The sequence below is a fragment of the Anabrus simplex genome, chromosome 1, assembly GCF_040414725.1.
Source record: "Anabrus simplex isolate iqAnaSimp1 chromosome 1, ASM4041472v1, whole genome shotgun sequence".
NCBI classification, from domain to species: domain Eukaryota; kingdom Metazoa; phylum Arthropoda; class Insecta; order Orthoptera; family Tettigoniidae; genus Anabrus; species Anabrus simplex.
The window spans coordinates 1,373,728,690-1,373,741,243 of NC_090265.1; the positions used below are offsets into that span (position 1 = coordinate 1,373,728,690).

Genomic DNA, 12,554 nt, shown 5'->3' on the forward strand with positions numbered 1-12,554 from the left:
ACATTTCGTACGGTAACTATAACAAATGATCAAGGAAACACGCGATGCATAAAAGAAACTATTATAATTATCGAGAATTATAATTCTCATAGGTTGACACTCACGTCGCACATCATAAGATGAGTCGGAGTATAAATGTTGCAATATTTTTGTCAAGTCATGGGTAATGATCGTAAAAGTGGACCATAATATCGACACTAATAACATCAGTGATCCTATGACTCCATGATTTGATAAGAAATAGTTCAAACTATAGGTAACAGACTTCGCAAAATGCTGAAACCTAAGCCAGTACGTAAAAACGGAGGCCCGTCGGCAACCGCTGGTCGCAGCACTACGGAGATCTACGGGGCTATTATTTTTATACTTCACTCCCTTTCCATCCCCGCCCAAGGAAGTGCTATGAGCGTCTTACACAACAGTTTATTATTTCCAGATAGTACGCCATATGTGTATCAGTTTTGGCTGGCAGCTATGCCCAAACGTACATGCATAATCCTGGAGCTGACGTTGCCATGGTTACGGCCGTTCGTTTCTATATCGGATTCCTAGAGCAGGAGTAGTGTGGTTCCAATATCTCCATAACGGTTGGTTTTAGGACATTAAATCATGGTTTTCGGGCCTGTAGGGCTTTCCGAGTTTTGTTCTTTGCGTCAAGGGGCTTAAAATGAGCTTTGTCTCGTCCTTGTACGACAAATTAGATTTCGCCTATGGCAGTCTATTATTTTTATATCTCCCACCGTAGCCCCCTTCCCCTCGAATTGTTTTGAAAATAAAATACAGCCCACGTTACTCACTGGCAATGTAGCTTTCTACAGGTGAAGTAATTTTAAAAATTACTTCAGTAGTTTTTGAGTCTATCCGTTACAAACATATATACACATTTTTCTTCTTTATAATATTAGTATAGATGAGGAAAATGTAGAACACATATAATTTATGACTGAAATGAATGATTCTTACTGTACATATTTTTATGAAAACATCAGCAATAATTCAAGTGACTGCCAGACCTTCAGCAATAAAAAAACGCAGCAGTGGCAGTCCGGACCTGCAACCGATTGTGCATGTTTCACTCTGACAAGTCTATCTGAAACCCGGGAAATAATATAAATTTCTTGAAGCTCTCCTACTTTGTCATTTCTCTAAGTAGCTCGAGCTTACACCACTCCTCTACTTCTTGGAGAAGGTGTGTTTCCAATAAGTAACCAATAGGACAATATTCACTTAAGCAGTGTACAAACCGACAATTTTTTTCAGTCAAAACTTAGCCCTGATAGAGGAGGGTTCCACTAATAAAGCAATAAATCAGGACAAATCGCGCCTCGTCTGGCCTGTCTTAAGAAAGCGACAGTCTCTGGAAACTTCTTAGCTGATTGGAATAACATTCTAATGTTTATCGTTCTCGTTATAACAACAAAATTCAAACAAAAAGATCTACAATTTACATTTGTCTGGAAGAAGGGGGTAATTAAATTACAGGAGACATTTAACCCCCCTCCGCCCGCCGCGAAATACTGCCCGGAATAAACACTAGTATTTAAGCCCTATGTCCCTTCCCCCCTCCCACCCCCACCATTTATTTCTGACTGGCTGTCAGCTGGACCAGATGGAGATGCTTTGTTGATGCCCCATGTTCGATGAGAGACAACAGTGAGTGAGTGAGTGAGTGATACCAGCTGTCTGAAATCACAATGAGAGGACTACTGATAGGAGCTGGAGGAACCCTTTCCTCTTCTGTGCTCGAAGTTCCTCAAATAATAGGTTTCAACAAGCAGACCTTGCGCCAGATCGCCATAATGGCCTTAAAAGTTATTTTGTGGAACCATCTTCATGGACATGGCCTAAGTGATCTTAAGGAATCGTATAATAACAATAATAATAATAATAATAATAATAATAATAATAATAATAATAATAATAATAATAATAATAATAATAATAATAATAATAATAATTGTTACCGTGCTTTTGTGGTAGTTATGCGTGAAAGAAGGTGCGGGTGTGAATAGGTCTCCAACTACGGAATTAAAATTAAATGTAAAATTTAACAAGGTTATATTTTCTTTTCAAAACAAAGAAATAACAAGCATGGCAGGTACAAAGTAGCAAGTCCAAAGGGTAGTTACAATATTTACAGGATTTGGGCTTCGAGCCCTGAAAACACAATTCTTGAGCAACCAGCTCAGTTTTACCCCAAACACAAGTTTCAACAGAGGGGCAGAAAACCCCATTCATGCCTAGGAGCCCTTGCTCCAAATTACACTGAAAAACCTCCACGAGGCATACCACACTAAAAAAAAAGAGCCACTCGCTCTCAACTTTAAGCCTCTCAAAGGCCACACCAAACTCCACCTTCAAGTTGTCCTCGCTGGACATAGACACAGGGGTAAAATACCCAACCTACTGAGGTCTATTAAATGAAAAGGGGTAATTACATGACCTCTAAAATAACAATTTGAGAGGAGGCGATCTGCACTCCTAATACACTTGTTATTTAAAACCTAATCTGGCTCTAGGCCACTAATGCAAGGGCTAATCCCATACTACAGAGGTGACTTAGGAAATAATAATTTGTTTTACGTTAACGAAGAATAGGTTGAGAAAAAATAAGTTCACCTCAAAACAGTATGATTGGGAGCTCGAGAGGGTTAAGCACTCTCTATCCCGATATGCAGTTTAAAAGATAGAATAGATACCAGTCTCTTTACATTTTACGGAAGGTTACATAATGGAAACTTCGGACCCGCCCCGAGAGTTAAACTGCTGAGCTAGCAAAGAAAAGGTTATTCATTGGCCATTACCTTGTTGTTGACCGCTGCCGAAGAAAGAGGCGCTTCCCGCCCCCTGCTATGTACTTTACACACTGAAAGATGGAACAGAAGTGGCGCAGAGACCCTAAAATCAGCAGTTTATATACTCTCGCGGAAGGTTCTAGGCGTTAGGGGAATGAGAACACCCGCCCACAATCACTTTATTGGGTAGGATACAGCAACATATTCAAGTTGGGGGAAGATACCTATGATTGGTCAGAAATTAATAACAGAAGGTCGGGATTGGTTAAATGCAAAACAAGGGGAAAGAGAGGGGTATACAGCCAACTTAAACAATAACAGAAAGAAATTTAACAAGAAACAAACTTTTGAAATAAGAATTTTCTCCAAAAAAATAGTTCTTTCACTCCGCACTAGGGTGCACTATTGTTGATCTTCAGTAGTGTCCTCTAGAAGAGAAAGTTCACACTTCTTACTTCAAGCAAAACAAAAACACATCAAAAAAGACACAGTTCTAAAACTCCAAAATTTACAGGTAGTGACATCTTCTGTGAAAGTAGAAAATTAATACCGTCAATAAAGTTCAGACTTCCTCCAGCAGAGGAGTTTCAGCTGGCGCACATTTTAAATTAGCGGCGTGGAGGTGTACCGCCCGGTACAATAATAATAATAAGAAGAAGAATCGCTTTACGTCCCACTAATTACTTTTACGGTTTTGCGGAGACAAAAAGGTGCCGGAATTTAGTCCCGCAGGAGTTCTTTTACCTGCCAGTAAATCTACCGACAGGATGCTGACGTATTTGAGCACCTTAAAATACCACCAGACTTAGCCTGTATCGTACCTGTCAAGTCGTTCGGCTGTTAAAATGTCGTGTAGAAGGTAATAAAATAACTAATTAAAATGTCAGATCATCAGGAAGTAAATACTAACATAGCTGGCGTTTGTAAGTATTTTTCAGGTGTAATCTACATGTTGACAAAAAGAACGTGTATATTCAATAGCTTTGCCCTTCTTGTTAGCTATTGTTACGATTTCGAAGTAGAGCAATAAAAGTGAATGATATATCAAGTACTCTGAATAGCCAGCAAGGGAAAGAGACCTTGCGTTTTACGGTACTAGACTGGGTTGAACATTTTTACATATAACACATCTGTAATTTATGAACTGTACTTGGGCCGATAAGCGTTTCAAAAGCATGAAAGTTTTAAAATCGAAATAATTTTCAGTGTTCAATATTGAATTGTAATGATAAAATGCAAAAAGCTTCTGACTTTGGTATGCTGTTGTGATAGTACATATATCACACCCTCGCACTGTATTTGGAAGTAAGAGATATTATTATTATTATTATTATTATTATTATTATTATTATTATTATTATTATTATTATTATTATTATTATTATTATTATTTTTATTTCATTTGTATCAAAATCCACAGCCTTTTTCCAGTCATTCGACCGGATCAGGAATGGAATAAATGAAGCCCCATCTAGCGGCAAGAATGGGAATTGTGCCGGCTGCCGAAGCCTGTCGCACTCCTCTGGGGGCAATGATTCATAAATGACAGATTAAATGAAATGACATTGGAGAGTGTTTCTGGAATGAAAGATGACGGGGAAAGCCGGACTACCCGGAGAAAAGCCTGTCTCCCCTCCGCTATGTCCAGCATAAATCTTGCATGGAGTGACCGGGATTTGAACCACGTAACCCAGCGGTGAGAGGCCGGTGCGCTACCACCTGAGCCACGGAGGCCCATTATTATTATTTAATTTGTATGATGTGACCCTATCGTCACAATGAATAAATTAATTCGAGTTACATATTTGGGAAAGGAGTAGGCTTGTAGCTTCCTTTGTGTGGATGCTGGCAGTAGCGTCATATTGCATAACACTTCGCGACATAGAGGCGCCTAGAGCACCCAGTGGGTGGCTCAGAAAAACTCCCGAACTGCGCGCGTATCATGGAACAAGGAGAAGAAGAACACAATTTTGCTGACTCCATCTTGAATACAAATGCCAACGCACAGCGATGCCAAAGCGATGGGGTGATTTCCGAGGTCTTTTCGGTATAAGAGGGCTTAATTTAACCAAGAAGCGTATGTCAGAGTAATCACAACAATATTGATTTACTAGCAAAATTATAAAACAAAGTAAAGGTACGACATCTATGAAATTGCGCATAAAATAGATGACGTAAGTTGTTCGGCGTCCTGACGCTAACTGGTAAACCAGAGGGGCAATGGGGGTTCCCATTCCCTCCCCTAATGTTTGCAAATTAATAACAAAAAGTCCACTGATCGTTTTCGGTTTCGCATCACATCTTGTATTTCTGTGTAGAGGGATATACAATCTGCCGACTCGCTAATATTCATAAGCCTGTTGGATCTGAAGATCTGAAGAGAGCGGAGGGGTGGTAGTCTCTGAAGAAACCCCCCACTACATGTTAGTCCATATATGCTTGCCGATTTCAGGGTGCAGCCCAGTCTTCGAGGAGTCTACGAGGTGACCGCACGGCCGCTTTTTGGTCTGATTTCCTCTCTCTGTATGAGAAATTTTTGTAAACGGAAGTGTGAAAAGTCGGATATCAGTGCGAATATTCAATAAAAATCTGAACTGTGTGATCATGATGTGCGCATCTATGGTTTGATCGCGGCGTGACACGAAGGATCGTGAGTGACATAAGTTCGCACCGAGAACTGTGAAACAATGAATTGCCGTCTGTCGAACGTGGAACGTTATTTTTCAATCAGTATCCCGTAGTGGAGGCAGAGAGACTCTTAATTATAATCTATGTTAGAAACTGTGTAAACGGCAGGCGAGTGAATAGTGATAGTACGAAGAATTAGTGGTTATCACATAAAAAAAATTGTATCAATGTTTATCTTGCTTCAGAACAGCGTAATTTGAGGAGCGCGCTGAACAAAGCATACAAGACAGGGTTGATAATAAACATAAGTAGCCCACCTTAGGGTAATGCGGGAGGTTAAACTGTTCCGGTAATGAATCTGTGAGCTCGGATTGACATATGTCGGATTAGGATAGGCGAGCTGTGTCCTGTACCAGGGTATCGTATACATTCATAACTTTCATTCTGGTTAGAAGAAAGGAAAATTTGCCTGTAACGTGAGCGGAGGAAGTTTGTGTGAAAACAGTGTAAACAGTGTCATTTCAGTGTTCAAACCCCAACGCTATGGATTATTCCAGGAGCATCATGGAACGTCCTGAACCAGCGATCTCCCACTTCAGCATGATGGGCTAAGACCTTCAAGGGAGCCCTCCCCTGGGCTCGAACGGCGTACGATGGACAACGGACCAGCACTGTTGAGTACAAAATTATGATTTTATGATATTCATATTCCCTGTAGATAAATCATATCAGAATATAGGAATAGCGTGGGATGATTTTATATTGAATAATTAAAGTAGTAAGATTAGAGTGGTCGGTATTTTTCTTTTAATTTTAATCATTTAAAGTTGTTCAGGAGGGAAACAAATTAGGAATAGAGTATGAATTTCCCATCTAGTTGTCTTTATTGCATGAGCATGGTTGTATCCTTGTTTTATGAGTACTGTCAGAGGAGACAGGAGGAAAAGGCTAATTAATTTCGTTGAGGTAAAAAAGGAGCCTTCGTTCTTGGAGAGATATATGAATGAAGTCAGGTTAAGATGACGCAAGAATCTTTGCCATATATCCTGTGAACCAGATAAAGTTGGATAGATAAAGTACTCGATTTAAGGTAAAGTAGTTGTATTTTATGCATGATAACTTAAGGCGCTGCTGCATCATATGTGTGTGAAGAGTCATGGCGCCGAGGTACAAATGTCCACCCCACCAACACTAGCTAGGTCCCCTGTTAAAGAAAATCTGTTTGTTGTGATAGTTTAAATACCTATTTGTTCGTTCATTTTATTTTATTTCAACAAATTCAGTTGGTCGGATAATTTTATGCCGATATAATGAAGGTAGTATAGATTCAGATTAGGTACACAATTATTATTATTATTATTATTATTATTATTATTATTATTAATATTATAATTATTTTTATTGTTATTATTATTATTATCTGAGATAGTAGAAAATTCTAGCTTGCTATCTGTCGGAATTGTGGTAATCCTGCGATGAGGGTAAATAATTTTGAACCCCGGACCTCCGTTGAGTCGAGGAATTGTTAAGTGATATAATGGCACAAATACTGAGAGAACATTTTTTTGGTTTTTATTTGATATTAATGAGGCCTGGGCTAATTTGAGCTGATCAAATGTGGGTCAGTTGGTAAGGCGTGAAATAAATGACCCATTGAATTGGGATTGTGAACGCGTCAGGGTGGTTTTTAAAGAGGTGTGCGCCCAGTGCGAGGGGGCAGGGTCAGGCAGGATTTATTGCCCTCGGCTCGTGAAGGTCGAGTTTGTTTTTCTCGTTCTGTTTGTGTAACAGCAGGCCAGACTGAACGAAGGGTAGATGCCACTTCGCTGAGGAAGTTGAATTCTCCCAAATCTTATGCTCCTGGTAGGAAAATGTTTTATGTTAATCGATTACCACATTCTAATAAGGCTAGGTTGAATGAATGCAGGAATACTTAATTCATACACATGGAGAAGCGATAGGTAGGGTCTTGATTTTCCAGGGTCCCCGACTCGAGAGACCTGTTGGTCCCCCTTTCGTACCTCCGACATGACAAAAGGAGTCAATCACACAAACGACGGGTAATGGTAAACCAGATGCAGCTACCATGTATGGGAAATGTTATAATATGTGTTTTCTCTTCCAGGTGTAATAATAGTGTAAAGAAGATGTTGTTCTGATGTTTATTGATTTGTTTAATGTAGACTTCGTGAGAAATCCTTTGGTAGTTCGTTTGAGTAGAGGGTTTCGGCCCTCTGATGTGTATAGTTAGTCCTCAAGTGAGGTGATTTGGAGTAACTAGAATTGTGTGCATCTTATTATTCTGGGATAGGTTGTAACTCCGTGGAGTTTGCCTGTCATTTTATGATTCTTTTTAAATTCTTTAAATATTGTGTTTCTCGTGTTATGTTCGATGTAGGTGGCCACTCTAATCTTAGGGTAAATTAGTGTAACTTGCTGTGTTTTAAATATGTAATTTGGGAATTAATCCCGGGAATATTTATATCCGTAAGGTCATAGTTTTCTTATTTTTTTCCTGTAAAAAGTTAGGTTCATTATAATACTGTTTACCGTACTCAACAGGTAAAATAATCGTGTCCTTAAATTCGAAACCAAGCTTAACAACGAAGATTGTAGTAAACGCAACTCAAATTTCTCCGAGTTGTTTGAAGCTATATGTGAACACCCAGGTGCTTGATCTGAATAGGTGATTGTTTTGTGTTCTAATATTCAACAGCGTAATGTCAATAGACCACATAGACTCTCATAATGATGTGGATCTAATTTTCACTTGGGTGATAGCCCGGACATGGTTGTCCGTTGCTGGTATTAAAATTCAATGGATGTAAGTTAACTTTGATGTTCAAGGTTGTAGATTGTAAATATATTCAACGGGAGTGAATTAAATATTCAGAAAATTTATTCGTGCCTATTTTTTGCCAATAATTAGCATCCAGAACCTTTTCCGTTCATGTTATGCCTTTAAGTTAGTTGTAAAATATTTTATTTTTATCGCCGCGGACGGTCTGCGACTCTGAGTAGCCGGGGGTTCAGATCTTAGGAACGGGAGAGTTAGCAGCGACCTTGCTGGGCCGTAGGGCGTTGACCTCTCATGTGAGTGGATTACTTATTCAATCCCAATGAGAGGGAATCGTCACAGGCCGAAAAGGTCCCTTGACCATCGCCTTCCGTGGAGCATGGTGCCATGTGTTCATGACCCGACAGGGTCACCTCTTTGTTGCCACATGGTACCATGAGCTATGGGGGATGGTGGGAAAGGTTCCAATATTTAGTCTTAATATTTTAAGCTGGAAGGTCTGCATATGTGATATGAGTCATTTGTTTTGTACAAAGGGATAGGAAAACAGTGCTATTTATAACTCGGAAAGTTTCTGTAGGTAATGGAACTGCCCCGAGTCCGATGATGGGGCCTGGTTATTATTGTCATGGGATCCGCAAAAGGTTCGGGGCGTGGTCTTGCTATGGCAAGAGGATCTTCCAGTCGTTTTTGGATGGCCAGGATCAATCTAGATGTATCATGTGAGCGTAAGGGGAAGCTGAGGTCTATTTAAGCACGTGATAAAAGGGCGGAGAGGACTTGACTCAAAACAGCGGAAGAGAGGAGATGTAACTTTTGCGGAACGTGGTCTTATTGTGTTTCTTTTCATTCCTTTAGTGGATTTTCCAAAAAAGTGTGTTAATTTCTTTTTAAAGGAATACAAAGTGCCAATGTTAACATCTGTAACATCTTCAGTTTCTGAGATATACTGTATGTATCCTCATATAAAGAATTCACTCCTTTATTATGGTTGACCTACAAACTGTGGAGTGCTTAGACACTTGGGATTGCATTACTTGTGGCGGCTTGGTGTGTTATAGGTTGGTGAAAGCTATGGGTACTGTGTCTCAGAGTTCCCATAATTTATGTTCTGGAACAGCAAGCGTGTGTTGCTCAAGTGAAAGTATCTTTAAACCAAGTGTTAGAATGAGTGAATACAGAATTATAAGGTGCTAGCTATTACCCACGGCTTCGCTCGTGAGGATTTCGTAATTTTATAAAAATTAATTCTTCCTCGGTACCGCACTAAGGCATTATCTAAAAATCCCTAAAGTATAAAAACTCACCGAAAAATTGCGTTTTATTTACTCCAGAATCTCTTTGTAAACCACGTTTGTGTCATTGCCTTTTGTTGCTAAGATAAACAGGCTACCGGAAGAGCTAAATCTGGAGCATGCGACATGGAACTCTACATGTGGAAAACAGTCCTCTTTTAAGTCGAAAAACCCGGTTTCTTTATTTCTAAAGGAGCAGTCACTGATCTCTATACCTGGATGGTTGGTAGCTTGGGTAGCAGTAAGCCGAATAGAAGATGACTGGCGTAGTAAGATGGAAGCGAGCGCATGGTGCAGTAGACCACGAGGAGCGCGCTTGCTTTGTTTATGCTTAGTTCAGTGACGCCAGGCCTCTTGATTATAGTTCCACGAATGTTCTCTTCTGTGTTATTGCAAAGTAAATAGTAGTGTATTTTACGAATTTAGGTTCGTTGCCTTGTAGTATACTTGTGGATTACAAGATTCAATTTAAATATGTATGTGTTTATATGAAATATGAATGAAGAAACATTGTACGGGGTATTAACATACCGCAGTGTTCAGCTTATGGATATAAAAACAGAACCGATCAGCAGAAGGAGAAATCACTTCATCGGGGAGTTTTATACTGTACATAAGAATCTTCCTAGGGTAATGTTTTGAGTTTTAGGTTTATTGTATCTTTTTTCGCATATTCCTGGAGCAAAATGGCAATTAATTTTTGTAGGTTTCCTTTCTCGAGACCCGAACTTCTAAGATCATGGATTAGGAGTATCAGGCGGGAGAATTGGGAGCCTTCTAAAACAGCTGTTCTCTGCTCGGATCACTTAGAGGAAGACTGTTTTGATAGAAATGGACAAACTGTACACCTTAGAAGTGATGTACAGCCAACTGTTTTCAATTTTACTGAACATTGACTGCAAGTAAAGATTTACTTATATTTTTTTATTTCTCATAATTAAACTGACGGTTTCGATGAAATAATTGACGTGACCTTATAATTCTAGACCTTATTTACATCAGTAATAATTATGGGTTTCAGACACTGGAGTGGTGGGAGAAGGGAAAGTGTGGTGGGTGTTTGGGGCTATCCCACTATACTATTCGTGGTATTTGGGACTCTTTTAACTGGTGTTACATATTTCTGATGATGACTATCAATATCACTTTGCTAACTGAATTTAATTAAAGAGGTCTGTAATAGTAAATTAAGCTGCAGGTAATGTGATATATTGACAAGTTTTGAATATTTGCTGGTTTTATAAATGTGTACATTTGCTTCAATGATATTTTAATTTGATAATATGCGCGTTATTTCATGGAAACAGGAAACAGAAATTAATTATCAAGCACCGATTACGATATGTCGAATCTAGGCCTGTATAGTGAGCTACGTTTATAGGTACATCATTTTAAGAATGCATAATTTCGTGGCATACATGTATACAATTTACAGCAATGTTTCTAGAAACTGGTTTTCACTCGTATTGTTTTACCGATCGCTAATTGCATTTATTCAGCACCTAAGTTAATATTTGTCGGCCGTTATTATACACTCATGTTTATTGCTATCCCGGAGATTTACTGACCTCGGAATGACGTGTCAGTGATCCCAATGTCCTTATGCTTTGAGTGAACATGTCTCTATATTTTTAATTATTCCAATGCGCCATTAATTGCGACTTAAAATTGACTATATTATCATCATCTTGGAGTATGAAGAAATGTTGTAGCGAATCGAGTATTATATCATTGGGAATGGAGACGTTGTTAAAGTTTTTGGTACTATGAATCAAGAGAGTTCAAAAGAATTCCACCACATCGAGTCTATCCAATTTAACTGAGATTAGCGAAATGGCTAACAGCAGTGAAGATCCATTGGCAAAGATAAGTGAGGAAGTGAGTAATCCGACTCAATCTGAGCATGTAGGGGTTGTTAAGAAAACGGTTCAAGGGGAGTCTTCAATGTTCAGTTTGATTCTATCGTTATTTGATGAATTGTCCAGTACGATTGATAGTCAGAGTAAGGAGTTAAATTCAGTGAGTATTGAATGTTGAATTGACCTCAATCATCTACGAAGGCACGACATCAATAGGCAACTTAAAAGCAGCAGAGAGAAACGTATGGATTTATGTTGGAAGACAGAGACAAGAAACCACCGTGGGAAAGATTATTCAACACCTTCGAGAAAATAATGTCGATAAGGTTACCGAATGTGAAATGTTAAACACAAGAGGTACCAGTAAAGCCTTTAAAGTTGGTGTACCATTTAGGTATAAGTAAAAGGCATTCAGTCCTGAAATCTGGCCAGAAAATGTGATTTTTCGACCCTTTCGGTTTTGTCAGTAATAAGTTGAAACGCCTTTTGGAATGTAGAAGGACTAAGATCACTTATGAAAGCATAAGATATATCATTAATTAACCAAGACTTTTTAATAGTCACAGAAACGTTTCTTGAGGAACCAATAAACATTAACGGCCATTACTCCGTTCATGCATTAGCAAGAGCAAGAGAGGAGGGGAGACCACTCCATCTGGAGGAGTGTCCGTTTTCTACAAACCATCCCTAGAAAATCTAATCAGTAAACATACTGAATAAAATTCTATGATTATCACCTTTAAGCAATTATCAGCCATCGGGATGTACATGAAACCTACGGCTACAACCGAAATCGTTACAGAAACCATCTTACATGCACTAGGACTATTTTTGAAGTTCTCTTTTATGATGAATCATAATGTGTGATATCATCGATTGACCAAGGGGGCGTTATGTGATAGTACGTATATCACACCGTCCCACTGTATTCAGAAGTAAGATATATTATTGTCATTATTCATATTATTATTATCACTATTATGATATCATGTGTATGTTTATTCTTAACATTTTCAGCTGGAAGGTCTCCATATGTGATATGAGTCCTTTGGTTTGCACAAACGGATGGGTAAACAGTGCTATTTGCAACTCGGAAAGTTTCTGTGAGTCATGGAACTGCCCCGAGTCCGATGACGGGGCCTGATTATTATTGTCGTTGGATCCGGAAGAGGTTCGGGGC

The 12,554-nt window shown here is 39.0% G+C and overlaps 1 protein-coding gene across 1 annotated transcript in view; it reads left to right on the forward strand.

Annotated features, from left to right (window-relative positions):
* The window catches only part of LOC137498203 (prolyl 4-hydroxylase subunit alpha-1-like), a 698,966-nt gene that overhangs the window by 16,539 nt on the left and 669,873 nt on the right, over positions 1 to 12,554 (forward strand). The window lies entirely within an intron of this gene.